The following is a 20073-nucleotide window of genomic DNA, read 5'->3' on the forward strand; positions in this document are numbered from 1 at the left end:
CCAATTAGTTATGTCACAAGCCCAAATGAGGCACTGTGTCCGTTGTTGTAGTGTTAACAGGGGCACTACCTGTTAGATATGCGTCTGGTACCTCCTGCAATGACTGGATGTGATTTGATCCAGTGTTGCTTGTCTGTGACCATGAACAATTCAGGCCAGATGAAAAAATAAGTAGGGATGTGTGGTGGCGCTCCCAAGTATAGCTGCCTAGGTCTGCTTTCAGATGGTACCCTACCACCTAGAAATATACGGTAATTGTTCTAAAGTTGGAAGGAGGCCTTTGGTGTTACTTATCTCAAATCTACCAGAAAAAGACAGACAAAGCAACAATACAAATGTCCAAAGTTATTTCTACTTCAGGGTCCATAGGGTATCCACAGGATACCTTGGGGTATAGGCGATGGCGGCAGACATCCAGGCACCACAGAGTTAAAAACTTCTCCATCCTCCCAGGATGCACTGGGGTCCCTCCCCTATACCCCGAGCCTCAGGCATTCAGTTTTCGTCGGTGCCTGGCCGAAGTCGGATGCACCGTACAGAGTGGGGGTCTGCACGGCCCCTGAAGTTCTTCAATGCAGCTGTGGCTGCACATCTAACGAGCAGACAACATGGACAGTCGGTACTGACGTCCATGTCGTCGCTCTTACACCCCGCTAGTACCAGAACGCCGGTACTGATCCGGGGATGCTGGTGGGTGACTGGGGTCACAGCTAGCTGTGGCCCCGGTTGCCCGGACTGTGGCCGGATTTACGGGGTTTCAGGTAAGCGGCAAGGTACCGCGGTGTGTCCCAGCCGAATAGCACAGTCCTTAGTCCCCAGGCAGGGGGCTGCCTGGGGACTGGCTGCAGTGTGGAACCAGGCTACTGATCCTTGCGCTTTCCACTACCCCTTGGGACTGAGAACTGGACAGAAACAGTAAATGTCCAGCGTCCCAGGGGAGCGCGCTTTCCCTGCTAAGCAGCCGGCGCCTTCCCCGTTGCACACAGCCTCTCCACAAGGTGGTTAGGCATCTGCATGCGCTCCGCCCCCGGACCAGCCCTCCCTCTGCTCCTCGGTGGCCATTTTAATACATGTGGCAAACGCTGCTGGAAGCTGTTAACGCGGGCATCGTGGTATGGGTCCTCCTGCATACCTCTCCGGTGCAAGGTCAGTGTATGCAGCGCTGTTTCCTACCAGGCTGAGGTCTGGTTAGTTGATGAAGCGCACATACTGCAGGGTTTTCAATATTCTGCATTGTATGTGACTTTGGGCTAGCGCTGCTGTCTGTTACTTTCACATACTGTCAGCTATTTTCCCTATCCCTGTTTTTCTTCTCTGCTAACAAGCCCTTGCGGTGCGGTCTTGCAAGGGGGATTTATACCTCACTATACAACTTGTTGTGAAGTGCGGTGGTCACATACAGCTCTGAGTCACACTCAGTATGTCTGACAGTGAGCACGATTTCCCCATTCCGCCTAAGTGTACTGTATGCAAGGTACCATTGGCAGAGGGTGATGGTAACTCTGATGGATTATGTAAGGCGTGCCTGCGGTTGGCACGGCCGACTTCTGTCACTACAAGTGCAGGAGCTACCATGGGCTTGTTTTGCTATGGCACTTACTATCCTGGTGGGCCAGTTAACGACAACCCCTGCGTGTCCCCAGATGGCGGTCTCACAGCAGTCTATGGTGTCGTCCCCTATGCAGGGGTTTCCTACACAGTTAATAGTACCTCAGAGTTTCCCGTTGTCGCCCCCTCAGGTCATCCATGAACCTGCGTGGGCTAATTCACTGTTTACCTCAGTACAACAGCTATCAGAGGTGTTACAGGGCGAGTCATCTGTGCGGGCACAGAAGCATCAGCTGCAACCTCATCAAGATCAGGATGCTGTGACGACAGATGATGGCTCATACGTGCGGTGGGCACGGCCTTGGTTATTGAGGATGACGCTCCTCCTGTAGCTAAATCAAAATATGCCTTTTTCAAGGATATTAAAAGTGATGCTACGGTGTTTCCCCTATCTGATCAGCTAGTTTCACACGTCTAGTAAAGAGTGCTACGTTGCCTATGTCCTCCTTAACGGATTGCAGGGTAGAAATGTTTGAAAATTATTTATTCCCTTGCAGGAGGTGTCAGACCGGCTTTGGCCGTGTGATGGGTGGCAAGAGCTATGGAGCACTGGGCTGATACCTTGGAGGCATCCCTGGACCCAGACTCGTCACCTGAACAGGTGGAGTTGGTGGGTAATTTAAGGGACTCAGCTATCTACATTAATGAGGCAGCTTTAGATATGGGCCTCGTTGCATCCAAGATCTCGGATGCATGGGTCAGAGAAGTGGTCTCTCAGGGGTACGCCCTCTCCTTCCGCAGGAGGCCTCCCAGCCGGTTTTTCACCATGGGCCTTCCATCCAATCAGGACAAGGCCCGGGAACTCAAGAAGGCAATTCACTCGATGCTCCAGAATGGAGTTCTAGTGCCAGTTCCTTTGTCTCAGAGGGGATTGGGGCATTACTCCAATCTCTTTCTGGTGCAGAAACGCCATGGGTCCTACCAGCCAATACTCAACCTCAAATCCCTCAACAAATTTCTGAGTGTTCCACGGTTCAGGATGGAGACCCTGCGTTCCATTATTTTAGCAATGGAACCTGGGGATTTCATGGTGTCGCTGGATATTCAGGATTCTTACCTGCATATCCCTATTGTCCCAGCACACCAGTGCTTCCTCAGATTTGCAGTGGTCAAGGACCACTTCCAGTTTCAGGCTCTGCCCTTCGGTCTGGCTACAGCACCTCGGGTGTTCACCAAAGTTATGGCCGTCATGGCAGCCCACAGAGGATGCTCCATCTAGGAGCTCTGTTGGATTCCCAACATCAGAGGATCCTGGTGACAGGAGAAAAGATCTCTGCGTTACAGGCAAAGGTCCGTATTTGCCTGCAGAGTCGCCGGGTGTCTATTCACTCGGCAATGAGGTTACTGGGATCCATGGTATCCATGTTCAACATGGTGGAGTTTGCCCAGTTCCACTCAAGACCTCTGCAGAAGCTGATCCTCTCCGGATGGAATGGGTCGCCCCAAAGGATAAAGAAACAGACTATGGTGCTTTCCCCGGAGGTGCGATTATCTCTGGCCTGGTGGCTACAGACTCCTCACCTGAACAAGGGGCGCCCCTTTTGGAATGCAGACTGGGCCCTTCTGATGACGGATGCTAGTCTCCGAGGCTGGGGAGCGGTGATGGGTCCACACTTCTTTCAGGGAAGGTGGACATCTGTAGAAGCTGCTCTTCCAATAAACATATTGGTACTGCGGGCAGTATTCAAGGCTCTCCAGCAAGCAAGACAGGTCCTGCAGGGTAAACCTGTGCAGGTACAGTCGGACAACGCCACCACGGTGGCATACATAAACCGCCGAGAAGGGACTCGCAGTCAGACGGCTCTGTCAGGTGTCCCGCATTCTAGTATGGGCGGAAAAGCATCTCACTGCAATATCAGCAGTGTACATACCAGGAGTTCTCAACTGGGAAGCAGACTGTCTCAGCCGTCAAGACGTGCATCCAGGAGAGTGGTCTCTTCACCAGGAGGTGTGTCAGCTAATGGTGAACAAGTGGGGCCTTCCAGAGATAGATCTCATGGCCTCACGACACAACAACAAACTGCCAATGTTTGGGTCAAGAACAAGAGACGCAAAGGCTTGTCTAGTGGATGCTCTGGCGGTCAAGTGGACCTTCCAGTATGCGTACCTCTTCCCTCTGTTCTTCCTCGAGTAATACGAAAATTCAAGCAAGAAGGCGGCATGCTACTGCTGATTGCTCCAGCGTGGCTCAGGCGGCACTGGTACACTGATCTTCAGAGTCTCTCAGTGGACACTCCGCTGTTGTTGCCTCAACGTCAGGACCTGCTATCTCAGGGTCCTTGCCTTCATCCGGACCTGAGTCGGCTGTCTTTGACGGCGTGGCTATTGAGTCTGCCCTCTTGAGGTCCAGAGGTTTCTCCAGTTCGGTGATCACCATGCTGAGAGCTCGGAAGCCTTCATCTGCCAACATCTACTATAGTGTGGCAGGATTTCTTCCAGTGGTGTTGCACTAGAGGTTATGCCCCTCAGGTGTTCAGATTGTCCAGGGTTCTGGCCTTCCTACAGGCGGGTTTAGACCAGGGTCTTCACCTAGCTTTCCTGAAGGTACATGTGTCTGCACTTTCAGTGTGGTTTTATCGTAGGATTGCTATGCTTCCTGATGTCTGCACCTTTATGCAAAGGGTGCTTCTTATTCAGCCTCCCTTTGTTCCACCTGTGGCACCATGGGATCTGGCTGTGGTCTTGAAGACTCTTCAAGGACCGCCATTTGAACCACTGGGCTCAGTGGATTTGAAATGGCTAACCATTAAGACTATTCCTTCTGGCTATTGCTTCTGCCAGAAGGGTTTCGGAATTGGGAGCTCTCTCATGTAGACCTCCATTTCTAATTTTTCATAGAAACAGGGATGTGCTGCGCACTCGTCCTGGGTTTCTTCCAAAGGTGGTATCTAGTTTCCATATCAACAAGGAAATTATTGTACCATCGTTTACTTCACCGGACCTTTCAGTTGGTGAGGCCACCTTGGATGTGGTGCGGGCCTTGAAAATATATGTGGACCGCACTTCTGTCTATTGGAAGTTAGACTCTTTGTTTGTTATTTATGGCTTCCATAAAAGAGGTTGGCCTGCCACTAAAGAAACATTGGCAAGATGGATTAGACTGGCTATCTCTGAAGCTTTTGTTCACGAGGGCCTTCCTGTTCCATCTTCTGTTAAGGCTCATTCCACTAGGTATGTGGGTCCTTCGTGGGCAGTTCGATGTGGCGCCTCAGCTGTTCAGCTTTGCAAGGCGGCCACGTGGTCATCTGTCCATACTTTTGTACGGTATTATACTTTTGATACCTACGCCTCTCAGGATGCTTCCTTCGGACGACGGATTCTCCTCTCAGCACAGGAGCGTCCCCACCCTTGAAGGATACTGCTTTGGGACATCCCAAAGGTATCCTGTGGATACCCTATTGACCCTGAAGTAGAAAATATGAGATATGGTAAGAACTTACCCTTGTTATCTCTATTTCTATGAAGTCCATAGGATTCCACAGGACTCCCGCCCTGTCGCACCTGTACTGCAGATGGGCTGTGATTCTGGTCACCGGTTTTTCCGTCTCCCTCTGGTGAGAATGTGATTCTTGTGTGTTCCAGACTTTCTTCTCTCTTTATCCTCCGGCCTATGGCTTGTGACGAAACTGAGTGCCTGAGGCTCGGGGGCGGGGTATGGGGGAGGGACCCCAGTGCATCCTGGGAGGATGGAGAAGTTTTTAACTTTGTGGTGCCTGGATGTCTGCCGCCATCGCTTATACCCCAAGGTATCCTGTGGAACCCTATGGACTTTGTAGAAATAGAGATAACAAGGGTAAGTTCTTACCATATCTCATATTTTCATGTATTGATGTGTCCCAACAAAGGAGGTTCTCCTTAAATTCCACTATTTGACTGTGGGATGTCCTCAATATGGCCGGATACACCTCACGTAAGTTTTCACAAAGGGTAAAAGTTCATCAAATCAAAAAGAAGGAAAAGAAAGTTGTCTTAAATGGCGCACTGGTATGAAAAAATAAAAATTAACATTTAATGAATCCCATTAAAATATTGTAACATCAAAAGCGAAATATTTAAAACTTATTATACACACACATACACATTCAATAACTGTAATACAAACAAATGAAATGACAGAGAGAAACAGAAAAGTGTGGAATAATTAAAATTCTACTAGACACTTGTTATATTTTAATGTATGTTATATATATATGTTCCGATGTATGAGTTGGGTGGCAGCATAAATATGCTCACAATCTGGGAGGAATTTATATCCTATTATTGGATCACTAATCCAATCATATTGGAACATATGTCATTGGAAGTAACCCTGTAAGGGATATCTAATTACGTTAGTCGTTATATAGATTATAACGGATCCATGGTATATGATTCAATATTGATTCCTCTACCAGTTTGTAAAGAATCAATAATTTAATGGTTTATAGATGATGACATATATTGTCATACATTACTACACATTTAAAATTCACAGGTGTTAGTCCATGTTAATATTGGCTTCATAAATTGCCTAGTATGAACACCGTATCATTCCTTGTTCCAGCAATTCAAATTAATTGTATATTCTTGTAAACCACATATATTTCTCTGTTAGATAGTTTAGGTTATAAATATTTTATTACAGTATATGCGTATCATTAGAACATTCAAGCAAATTAGGTCATATACTTATTTTATTTGTTATATACCAGGTTGCGTGACGATATTTATTCTCAGATTACCACAATATAATCTGTAACTAAACGGAATGCTTCATATTCAATATTGGGGTTGTTTCATACAACTGTAATAAATGTATCGATCGTTGGAAATGAATCTAATGATAGCATAACAATGTTCTCTGTATTGTATCCACTCCCCAGCTGCCACGTTGTATCTAATCAGGCTGCACTATGTATCAGGTACTTTCATCACACGGGTATTCTGTTGTATTGAACCTAGAATGTCTGAAAATATATGCCGGACTGTTTATACAAGACACAGAAACTAAAAAACTCCCAAAAAACTTTTGAACAGAGGAGCTCACAAATATGCAAAAGGTTAGAAAAAAGAGGATATAGTAGAACAACTATTAAACATGCGATGAAAGACACAAAGAAATACCCTAGAGAATCCCTACTTATACCCAAGAAGAGAAATTTGGAAGAAGAGCCAGTTAGATTTGTGGGTACCTTCAATATACAGTGGAGACAGATTAATCAGATCCTACAAAGACATTGGTCCATCTTATGTACTGATAGAGATTTAGCCACTATTCTACCCACAAGAGTCCAAGCGAGTTGGAGACGGTCACACAATTTGAAAGACCGACTTGTACAAAGTCATTTAACGTCTACCAAAACCTTGAGGTACAACAGGAAGGGTTCCCATAAGTGTGGTCATTGTAAGTCATGTCAATACATGACACGGAGAGAACAATTTTGTGATAAATATGGCAAGATCTGGACCATATCAGACTATATAGATTGTAACACCATTGGAGTAGTGTATCGTCTTGATTGTCCCTGTGGTAAGAGCTATATAGGCAAAACCAGCAGGCCTTTGAAAACCAGAATACTAGAACATGTAGGCACCATTAGGAACTCAAGACAAGATAGAACAAGATTCAAACCCCTAACTTCCGTGGCTAGGCATTTTTTGAAATGTCATGAAGGGAACCCCCATGGATTGAAGGCGTATGGTATGAGAAAGATCAATTTAGGAATTAGGGGAGGAGACCTTGATCAAGAACTTCTTAAATGGGAAACAAAATGATTTTTCTTATGGACTGTATTTATCCCAAAGGATTAAATGAAGGAAACCGTTTTATGGCATTCCTTTAGATTTCTCTCTCATAGAGAGGTTACTTTAGATCATGGATTTTCTTGTGGTATGAATTTGAAAGATACATTTCTCTATATCTCTTTATTACAATACAATATTGAAAACATTATTTGTTAATAAAATATATAGTGGACCAATACATGTATGACAACGAGATTAAGTTATTATATTCACTAATATATTATTGAACTAGATAGGTGGATAACAGGGACCTTAATGTGAGTGTTATGATATGTTTTATAAAGGTACCAGCAGTGGATACATATCACATTGTAATATAAGTTGGATTTTTTGATAGATATGAGATTATTTGAATTAATAGTCTATATATTGTTCATTTGCATGTTTTTTTCACATTTTTTTAGTATAATATAATTAATGGGTTTTCACTTATTAGACACTTTAGTAATTTTCTTTTTCTCTTTTTTAATTCATTTTTATAATACACTGATACGGTGTATAGTAACACTATTAATCACATTTTATCATTTTTCACATATTTATCACTGAATATGATATTTTATTCATTTACTATATATGATTATTTTTACACTAACACATTAATTTAATACAATATATTCTTTTAGTCAATTTACACTGTTGTATGGATTTTTCTCTTATATATTTATATTAAATGATTTAGTATTAATTAGTATACTTTTATTTATTTAATTTGTTTTTTTGATTATCACAATATTTGTGATTTATTTATTTATTATACTATGAATAATTGGTCTTTGTAATAAACACTTTGGTATCAATATAGAGGTATAATGGTTTACACATACGATGTAATTGGATCTCATATATTGGATTGATAAAGGTTGTTAGGGGTGAGCTACTGTTTCTGTCCTATATGGTATATATGCAAGTGATGTAGGGGTTAATAATAATAGGAATACAGAGAATACACAGTACGATGGTAGAAAATTATGATCAGCCAATCATAAACCGTACATTTAAGATAGGGAACAACCAGGAAAATTGCAAACTGTTGACACGTAGGACCCGTGAATCTATTGGTCCAATTTAGCATGTGATCCGGGAATGGATAATGATTGGTCTTCTTGCAGAATAAGAAGCTGAGGGAGGTAACAATCTGGTCAGCCTTGAGAAAGCTAATCATAGCGAAACGCGCATTGGCGTTTACTCCACTTATGACACTTGAAATATGTATATGAAATATGTGAATGGTTCTGATGTTTATGTGCAATTACTCTGCCCGAAATAATAGGCATTAATGGCTCATTGTAGCAGCACACCGTTTGTTTAATATTGCCTAGTGAGGGAATGTGAGGTGGCGACATAGTTGCTAATTTCAGCAGCAAAGATAGCTGCTGGCAATGTAGTAGAGATATCACTGAATTCATCGTAGTTTAGTTTCTGTATCTTGTATAAACAGTCCGGCATATATTTTCAGACATTCTAGGTTCAATACAACGGAATACCCGTGTGATGAAAGTACCTGATACATAGTGCAGCCTGATTAGATACAACGTGGCAGCTGGGGAGTGGATACAATACAGAGAACATTGTTATGCTATCATTAGATTCATTTCCAACGATTGATACATTTATTACAGTTGTATGAAACAACCCCAATATTGAATATGAAGCATTCCGTTTAGTTACAGATTATATTGTGGTAATCTGAGAATAAATATCGTCACGCAACCTGGTATATAACAAATAAAATAAGTATATGACCTAATTTGCTTGAATGTTCTGATGATACGCATATACTGTAATAAAATATTTATAACCTAAACTATCTAACAGAGAAATATATGTGGTTTACAAGAATATACAATTAATTTGAATTGCTGGAACAATGAATGATACGGTGTTCATACTAGGCAATTTATGAAGCCAATATTAACATGGACTAACACCTGTGAATTTTAAATGTGTAGTAATGTATGACAATATATGTCATCATCTATAAACCATTAAATTATTGATTCTTTACAAACTGGTAGAGGAATCAATATTGAATCATATACCATGGATCCGTTATAATCTATATAACGACTAACGTAATTAGATATCCCTTACAGGGTTACTTCCAATGACATATGTTCCCATATGATTGGATTAGTGATCCAATAATAGGATATAAATTCCTCCCAGATTGTGAGCATATTTATGCTGCCACCCAACTCATACATCGGAACATATATATAACATACATTAAAATATAACAAGTGTCTAGTGGAATTTTAATTATTCCACACTTTTCTGTTTCTCTCTGTCATTTCATTTGTTTGTATTACAGTTATTGAATGTGTATGTGTGTGTATAATAAGTTTTAAATATTTCGCTTTTGATGTTACAATATTTTAATGGCATTCATTAAATGTTAATTTTTATTTTTTCATACCAGATCGCCATTTAAGACAACTTTCTTTTCCTTCTTTTTGACTTGATGAATTACTTGTTGGTTGTCATTCGGCAGCACCCCCAGTACTAAATAACATGGATTCGCAAATAGTAGCATTTGGGGTTTACTCCACATATTAATGATATGACTGGTGCAGTGTTCTATTTTCTTTTTTGAACAAAGGGAAAAAGGAAATATTCATATAGTGTAGTATTTTCAGAAAAGCATTCTGTAGATATATATACATTCAAAATGATAAAAACATATATAGAATAAAAAGTTCCATGATTCAAAAGTAATATGAGGAACTGTACCATGTGGGGCTCCAAGTGAGGAGCAAGTTGTTGAGCATAAGGGTGGGGAGTTTTCCGGAATTCCTCCTCCCTATGTAAGCAAGTCACTGGAGTATTCATAGGTGGTTCGTCTTAAAACAAACAGATATCCATGTATCCATCGTGTTTCAAATCCAAGATTCTTCCTCAGGGCTGGATATCTCCCTCCATGTAGCTTCAATTCTTTTAAAGGATACCTAACCTGAAAATGCTTACCATTTCCTGTCTCTCTTACATATGGTTAGGCACTAAATATCAACCAAAGTGTTAAATATACAGCTGCCTACATCCATAATTTAATACCTAGGCGGCTATACTTAGGAGTGCCACCACACATCCCTACTTATTTTTTCATTATATTTATTACCCATTGGGAAAGTGTACAGGCTGCACCATGTTCTCACACCGTCAAAATAGAGAGATTGCTGTACAAAATGCATTCTGATTCTGTCTGATATTTCTGAGAATATAGATAACGATTTTAATACAGTGAGGGCAAGATTAGAACAATGGCTCTTAAAAGAGAATAAACTATGGTGGGAGGTGGCAAACCTTGAAAAATATTTATCAGATGAAATTGTTCCCAAAGGGTTAAGAATTAAAGACCACTGTCTTTTAACAATAACAGTATTGAATTCCAGAGAGAATGGGATTTGATATTACATTCCTGCTCCTTTTCCCTTATTGAATTAATCCTGAAAGAAAGAAGACAAAAATTAAGAGAGATTGCTGAAAAAAATTAAAAGAACTCCAGACACTTGTCAAACCGTTTCAAGATTTACCTGAATTTGTAATTTTAGAGAAGGAAATTGAATTGAAAATTAAAGAGTACTAAAGATCTAGTCACAAAGAAAAAACTCCAGCGTGATTATGACTTCTATAAAAATTTGGACAACTTGGAAAATAGTCCATAAAACACATCAAGAAGACACTCTTTCTAGTCAGGAATCAGGCTTTTAAGTGATCTAGACATTTCATTAAATTAATCTCCTATTAACAAAAAAAAATTATTAACAAAAAGAAACACTAATAGGAGAGATAAGTGGGAGTTTACTGATAAAAAACATTTGGACAATATCCCAATGAAAAGGAATTCGATCTACTCTCCTGTCAGGACTAGAAATTCCTACAGAGATAGAAATTACCATAAAGAGCGATCATCCTGGAATAATGGATATAGATCAACAAATTATAGGGATCCAAATTGGAATTCCAATTGGATATGCCCAGAAAAATCATTCAGGAGGTATCTTCCATCTACAAGAAGAGATGATAATTATAACTTTCCAACTAGTAGTAGATACTTTACATTGATTTGGGAGAAACACCATTTAAGCCTTTTTTTTACGGTGAGACCAAACAAACTTAAGAGGGGGGGTGGAAATAAATGAAAAAAAAACCTCCTAATATCAATAATGAATCTGCCCCCATTTTGGTAAATAAGAGTAAAATATTCAATCTGAGTGATGAGACCTTAACTGATACAGAAAATGACATTCGGAAAGGGCTTAAACTTTACCCCCACAAGTACGGTAGATCAATTTAAAACTTCTATTGATATACAATAGTTTGTGTGAAAAGTCACACAATTTTTTGCAAATAAAGATGAAGGCATTGTCTCTCCATCAAAGCATGTGGAAAGTAAATTTCGGAAAAAATATTTTACCCAACACATATGAAGGGCAGTTTTGTGGACTGTTTCAATAAATCAGTAGTTGAAGATATAAAAAATCTTAAAATCAATAATAACAAAAAACAAAGATGACCAATTTGACAAAAAAGGAAAAGTTAGCCATGAAAAAATTGAGCAAAGATAAGGATATAATAATAAAACCTTGTGATAAGGGGGGTGGGGTAACAATAATGAATAAACTTACGTAAATTAAATCAACAGACAACTAGAAGATGGAATTGCGAACAAAAAATTAAAAGCGGATCCCTCACAAAAAATTAAGCTTGACTTCCAAAAAATGTTGAAAAAATATTTAGATAAAGAAGTTATAACAAAGAAGGATTATGATATTTTAATGTTGGAGAAACCAATAATTCCAACCATCTGTCCTTCCCAAATTACATAAGAGTCTTACCTCACCCCTTGGAAGACCCATAATTTCAAGTACAGGAGGATTAACGACAAATCTAGATGATAGATCATTTCTTACAACCCTTAGTGTGAAAAATCCATTGTATCTTAAAGACCACAGATGTTATCAACAAACGGAAATATATCATGGAAAGAAACCATGCATCTTGTATCCGCCGATGTAACATCGCTATATATAATAATTAACCATAAAAAAGGAACAGAGGCCGTTGAATGGTTAAACCAATCTGAGATAACAAGATAAAAGGGACTTCATATTAGAAGGCATAAACTTCATACTAACAATTTTTTCTTTTTCAATGGGGCTTATTTACAAAAGGTTGGCACTGCCATGGGGATAAAGTTCGTGCCCAGCTATGCAAATTTATTCATGGCATATTGGGAACATCATCATCTGGATTGCACATAGCTTGGTGGCGAACTTGGTACTCTGGCATATATATATTAATGTCATTTTTTTTGTGGGACCCTGGGCCTAAGGAAAAATTGGATAAATTATGTTTCAAACTCAATGAGAATGATTTTAACATAAAATTTACCTTTGATGTCAGTAATGAAACCATCAATTTTTTAGACCTTAGCATTTACCATAAAAATGGAACACTGCAAACAAAGGAGCATAAAAAACTGACTGATTCTTAAGCCTATATTAACAAAACAAAAGCCAACACCATCCAAATTGGCTTAAAGGAATACCCAAGAGTCAATTTATCCGCTTAAGGAGAAATTGTAGTGATATATAGAAGAGTTTAATTCTCAAGCATTGGTAATGGAAAAACAATTTCATATCTCAAGGTTATGAAGAAAGAACTAGAGATTACAAAAGAGATGGTGTCAAAGATGGAATGAGAAAATCTCACAAAACATCATTAAAAAGAATGAAAATATGACTTTGTATTGAGAGTTACATGTAATGAAAGCAAAGAATTCAGTTATAAAAAAACATTAGCACTTATTAACCACTTAACTGATGAATTTTTCTGCCAAAAACCGCTCCAAAATTGTAAAAAAAATTTATTAGCAAATTATGTTATTAATAGCTATTTAAACTTAATTCAATATATATAGTTTAACAAAAATGTAAAATCATGATTAAATGGCTATTAATTACATAATGTGATAATAAAAAAAAAAAAACATTTTGGCGATGTTTGTTGAAAAAATATAGAATATTTTTTTTAAAGATATGTGGTACCTGGGGGGGAAATGGACAGGCGTGTGTGTATGTGTGTGTATGTGTATATATATATATTCTATACCACACACGTGCACACGAGGGGTGACGGTGGCATATATAAAATGAGTATGTATGTATATATATATGTGTGTGTGTGTATATGTATATATATATATATATATAGGCATTATGTGTGTATATATATATATATATATATATATATCATTTAAAATTTTGTGTATGCACATTGCCCGATCACTGGCCAGCAGTGATCGGGAACATTGAGGGACAGGTGGCGCTACTAAAGCTGCTGTCTGCTGGGATGCTGGCCTGAAGGGGTGAGGTCCCGGGGGCAGGAAGCAGCGCAGGGATAGAGGTGTTGCCGGCAGGACATAATGCAGCAGCCACGGCGACTCCAAGGAGCCGAGGTTGCTGCTTCCATTGAACCTGCGCCGGGAGGGAGTGAACTGGCTTGCCCGATCATGGCGGGACAAAGCCGCAGCAGCGGCTACCAGGAGCCGCGGCTGCTGCTTCAACATAAGTAACGGCAGCTGTTGGGTACTGACTGGGCGGGCGCTGATTGCCCTTCACTTCCCCGGAGGCTGCATCTCCTACAGCCGCCTGCTTCACTTCTACAGCCGCCGGGTACTCGCAGGGAGGGAGGGCGCTGCTTCACTCTGAAGTCACCGGGTACGAGGAGCAGCCGCCGGGAGGGGGGGTGCTGCAGGGATGTCGATTCACTACGGGCAGCAGTGATTGGCAGACACTGTGGGTATATTCTAGCATGCAGAGGGGCCAGAAGGTCCCTCTAAGAATGGCAGCTGCCATAAAATTGTCTTCTGGCAGCCACCCACTGAGCATTTATGACTGGTCGTATCAGATACGACCATGTCAGGGAAAGCCCAGTCTGGTATGGTCGTATCTGATACGACTGTGCCAGGCAAGTGGTTAAAGAAAGACCCCATTTTAAAATTTTTTATTCCTTAGATTCGTTGCTTTATTTACAGAAAGGCCCCTAACATCAAAGATTGTTTAGTGAAAAGTGCCCTCCCTTATGAAACAAAAACATCCATTAGAACGAAAGGTTTCCACTGGTGCGGTCTATGCACTATATGTAGGTTGATATAAAGTGAAACGTAAAAAAAAACAAGTTTCAAAGTGAAAGATCGAGAATTTTTTATAAAATGATTTCATCACATGCCATACCAGTAATGTCATTTATTTGATAGAATAACTTACAAGTACATTCAATGTAGGCAAAACATCTAAACCATTAAAAGCAAGATTAGCTAAACATGCTAGAAACATAAAAAAAGGTTTAGAATCCCATAATCTATCTGAACACTTTAAGCATAAGAGTTGTATCAGTGGAGTAAAACAGTTTTTGGGAATCAAACATATTAAGGGAAACTGGAGAGATAGGGATGAGGAAACCATGCTAGCCCAGGCAGAAATGTCATGGATTTATAAGTTAGACACCATCGCTCCAGGAGGCTTAAATAAAGAATTTGAATTTAAATGGTTTTTATAAATGGTTCTTCAATTTTTATAATGATGTACCCATGATATTATTATGTATTGGAACTTCTTAGAAAAACTTATCCTTTTTTGTATAGATGTTATTAATTTTTTTATATATTTATTTTTTAACATATTTGTTAGTTTTTACATATCTGATCCTTTTAGCAATCATTTTTTATGCAAATAACTTTTATGTATAAGAGTAGAAAATTCTAAGCACCGAAGTAAACCAAACATCATTTGTTAAATTTGGACTACTACTTAAAATGGGCATTTTCAACATCAGAGACACACGCGTAGATAGGGCCAAAAACCTCTTAAAGGAACTAGACCAACGAGCCACGCTACAAAATAACAGCAACACCTTTTGCCAAACATACCTTCAACTCGAAAAACTCATCACCAGAGAGTCCAAAGTATGGTGGGATGCCCACATACTCCAATGGTACTTCAATAATAACCTCATCCCGAAGGGCCTAGTCATCCAAAAAACACCCACACATAGCCACGATAATCCCACGTTCATGACTGAATGGAACAGTATACTTCATGACTGCTCCAAATCATTGATCAACTTAATCATCAGACATCATAAAATAGACCTAGCCCTCTTAGACAACCAAATAAACATGCTTGACAAAGACCTGGATCTATACAAAGGGGAGGAGGAATTTAAAAACCTTGTGACACTAACACGAACCAAAATAAACAAAACAGAGGAAGCCATAATCGAGAAAAAGATAGCCAAAATCACACGGGATAAATCAGGTAACCACCAACGCTCACAATCCAATGCTCACAATCCGAACATAGACAAATATCACAACTAGAAAACCTCTAGTCTCACCACCACAAAGACACACACTGCACCAACATCACACCACCAACACACAACCGACCATACCACCTCAGCCACCCCGATATACAAAAAACTAGACTTAACGTACCAGCAATACATGTCCAAGATCCACAACACAAAGAACCCATCAAACACACATAACAAAGATAACGACACAAACGACCAGGAACAAGACTCAGACTGCAACACATCATTTAGCATTCACGAAATAGAAGACCCATCTGAGTCGGAACACTACGAACAGCTAGCAAGACGATCGCTCAAAGAAGGGTGGGTCAACACACTCAGAGGGACACCAGACCAAACAGTAACACAAACAGACAATACACAAGAAGCCACCCGACCACCACAACCACCACTGCCACCTCCATGTACACCCATCCACACAGACGAACAATGGTCACAGCATTTTTTAGATCTGGAGGCAGGCAACCGCACCTGCCTACCACCTCCACTAACACACATCCCAACAAGGCCAAAACGCAAGCTAGACCAACAAGACGAGGATGCAGAGGTGGACAAACCACCAAAACCCAAACACTGACCAATCCCACACCACCCAACAGTACAGGTATCTTCAATATAAGCAGCCGCACCCTCACACCAAATGACATCTCCGTACTAAACAAAGGACTTAAATTCGCCCCACATAACCCTCTGAACAAATTCGAAGCTTACCTTGATTTAAACAGATTCATCCGGAAACTCACCCTCAGAAAATACTTCATGTCCAACCCCATCACAAAAGAACCCATACATAACCAATACAAACACACTACACTCAAACCCCCATCCAGCTTCTTCCGCAGTCACCTAAAAGGCCACCTCATACACACCAACATCTGGTAACAGAGGACATCAACAAACTCAATACCTCTAACAAACGGCACAACCCAAACCTCACCACTAATTAAAAAAGTGCACTGAACAATCTCAAATCGGACAGAAACCTGATAATTAAACCAGCAGACAGGGGGGGGGCATAGTGCTCCTGGACAGACTCGACTACATCGCAGAATCACACCGCATCCTTCAAGACAGAGACACATATGAGAAACTCAATTCTGACCCGACACTCAAGTTCAACCAAACACTCAAACGCATACTACTGACCGGTTTAGACACAGAAATCCTCAATAAGCAGGAATATAACTTCATCCATAACCCAAACCCAGTCATACCCGTATTCTATTATCTCCTCAAGATACACAAAAGCGCGACAAACCCTCCAGGTAGACCCATCATTTCCGGCATCAATTCCATCTCATCTAATCCATCACAATACATCGACCACTATCTTCAACCATACGTCAAACGCCAACGCTCAAACTTACAGGACACAACACACATACTGAAAATACTCGAGGACACCACTTGGGGGGATGACCACTGGTTAGTCACCAGCAACGTCACATCCCTATACACGATCATCAATCACCAACAGGGTCTTGACAGCATCAAACACCATCTCAATCATGACGACACACTGGAACCAGAACAGATCGCATTCATCCTCCAGGGCATTGAATAAATTCAGACACACAATTACTTTTGGTTCGATGGGGACTTCCACCTGCAGAGGACTGGCACCGCTATGGGGACCAAGAGGGGACCAAGTTCACACCCAGTTATGCTAACCTGTTCATGAGCAGTTGGGAGGACTCCCACATATGGACGGGTCATGACTGGGATGCGAATTTGGTCCTATGGACCAGATACATAGACGACGTCCTCTGCATCTGGAAGGGTCACCTACACACACTCCTTGACTTCATTCAATACATCAACAACAATGACAGGAACCTCAAATTTACGGCCAACTACAGCCAATCCTCCGTCAACTTCTTAGACCTAGAAATATACATTGATAATCACCAGATACAGACCAAGACTTCAAAAACCCGTAGACGTAAACAGTTACATCCTCTCCAGTAGTGGTCATCACCCCTCCTTGCTCAGCAATATCCCCACAGGACAGTTCAAGCGGATCAGACGCAACTGCACAAAACTCACGGACTATCACGAATAAGCCACAACACTTAAACAACAATTCACGGACAAAGCATACAAACCGGACACATTAGAAGCCACACTCACCCGAATAGGACTAGAAGATAGGAAACCACTTCTGGAATACAAACAACAACCACAAAACACAGACAACCACGTTCCCTTCATCACACAATTCAACACCCAGGCGACACAAATAAAAAGAATCATCAACAAACACTGGCACTTACTTAAGGAAGATGCACAACTGACAAGTATCCTCATCCAATTGGTTAACCGGATAATGTGTTGAATTAAGACCAATGGAGCGTATCTCTGAATATGGGGGTGGGGTTACTATGATATTGTTTATCAGTAATAATGCTGTGTATCTCTGAATACGGGGATTAGAGCCGATCATCTCTGCAATTATTGAGATTTGGACTTTCTTGACTTATTATCATTTAATATCGCGGTTCGTTTGAACCAGTTATTTGCTCATAAATGGCAATTTAATATTAAATATAGGTTTCCGAATTAGTTCTTTAATTGTCCCCTTAGGATATATAGTGGTTAACTCCTTTGTGATATTTTGATTCACTTGACTACAATTACCAGCAAGCATTGCGGCCGCCCTGATTCATTCCATTGGTTAACCGGATAATGTGTTGTATTAAGACTGATGGAGCGTATCTCTGAATACGGGGGTATTCAGCCCACCCACGTTCTCCTCCAGCCCCAACCCCTATCAGCTCACCTCACCTGTTATCACACCTGCACCGCATTACCTTTCAAACGCACCATTGACCTAATATGATTACACTTATCACTCCAGCTAGTCCCTGCACACACCTGCACCGCATCACCATTCAACAAGTCCCTACACACACCTGCACTGCATCACCATTCAGCAAGTCTTTGCACACACCTACACCGCATTACCTTTCAAACACACCATTGGCCTTATATGATTACACGTATCACTCCAGATAGTTCCTGCACACACCTGCACCGCATCATTCAGCAAGTCTCTGCACACACCTGCACCGCTTTACCTTTCAAACGCACCATTGACCTAACATGATTACACTTATCACTCCAGCTAGTCCCTGCACACACCTGCACTGTATCACCATTCAACAAGTCCCTACACACACCTGTATCGCATTACCTTTCAAACAACTATTGGCCTAATATGATTACACTTATCACTCCAGCTAGTCCCTGCACACACCTGCACCGCATCACCAATCAGCAAGTCCCTGCACACACCTGCACCACATCATCATTCAGCAAGCCCCTACACACACCTGCATCACATTACCTCTCAAACACACCATTGGCCTAATATGATTACACTTATCACTCCAGCTAGTCCCTGCACACACCTGCACCGCATCACCAATCAGCAAGTCCCTGCACACACCTGCACCGCATCATCATTCAGCAAGCCCCTTCACACACCTGCACTGCATTACCTCTCAAACACACCATTGGCCTAATATGATTACACTTACCACTCCAGCTAGTCCTTGCCCACACCTGCACCGCATCACCAATCAGAAAGTCCCTGCACAGACCTGCACCGCATTACCTATCAAACACACCATTGGCCTAATCTGATTAAATTTATCACTCCAGCTAGTTCCTGCACACACCTGCACTACATCACCATTCAGCAAGTCCCTGCACACACCTGCACCACATTACCTTTCAAACACACCATTGGCCACCTTGAGTCACCTGACCACACCCCCACCCCTGGAAGTGCCTTACATAAGAACCTCAGAAGCATTGATCCTCTCACACCTCCTTGAAGAAGGCACCTGTGCCGAAATGCGTTGGAGACCCTCACATCAAACCCGACACCGATCCAGGCTGACCTCCACTAAAGATCCCCATCCCAACCAGGGACCACCAGTGCAGAAAGCTCTCAGCCCACCCGCCTGCTGGTCCGCACCACTCACACCTCCAGTGACCGGCTCCACCCCGGACCAGCCTCTCTCCACCCCTGCTCCCAGGCGTGCTCAGCAACTCACTCCTGGCCAGGGTTGTCTCCACCGTCGATCCCCACTTCCATGAGGGACCGTCAGTGATAAGAGCACCCCACACATCTGGCCGCAAGTCCGCCCAGCCAACATCGCCAGTGACCAGCTCCATCCCAGTCACACTTTCCACATCCCCCCTCCTCCATGGCTTTTTTTTAATCAGTATCCCGGGCAGACCACCCCCCAGGGGTGGTCCCAGCACACACTCTGCAACCCAGCCTCCCAGCGGCTC

The sequence above is a fragment of the Taudactylus pleione genome, unplaced genomic scaffold, assembly GCF_031769625.1.
Source record: "Taudactylus pleione unplaced genomic scaffold, aTauple2 ptg000707l, whole genome shotgun sequence".
NCBI lineage: Eukaryota > Metazoa > Chordata > Amphibia > Anura > Myobatrachidae > Taudactylus > Taudactylus pleione.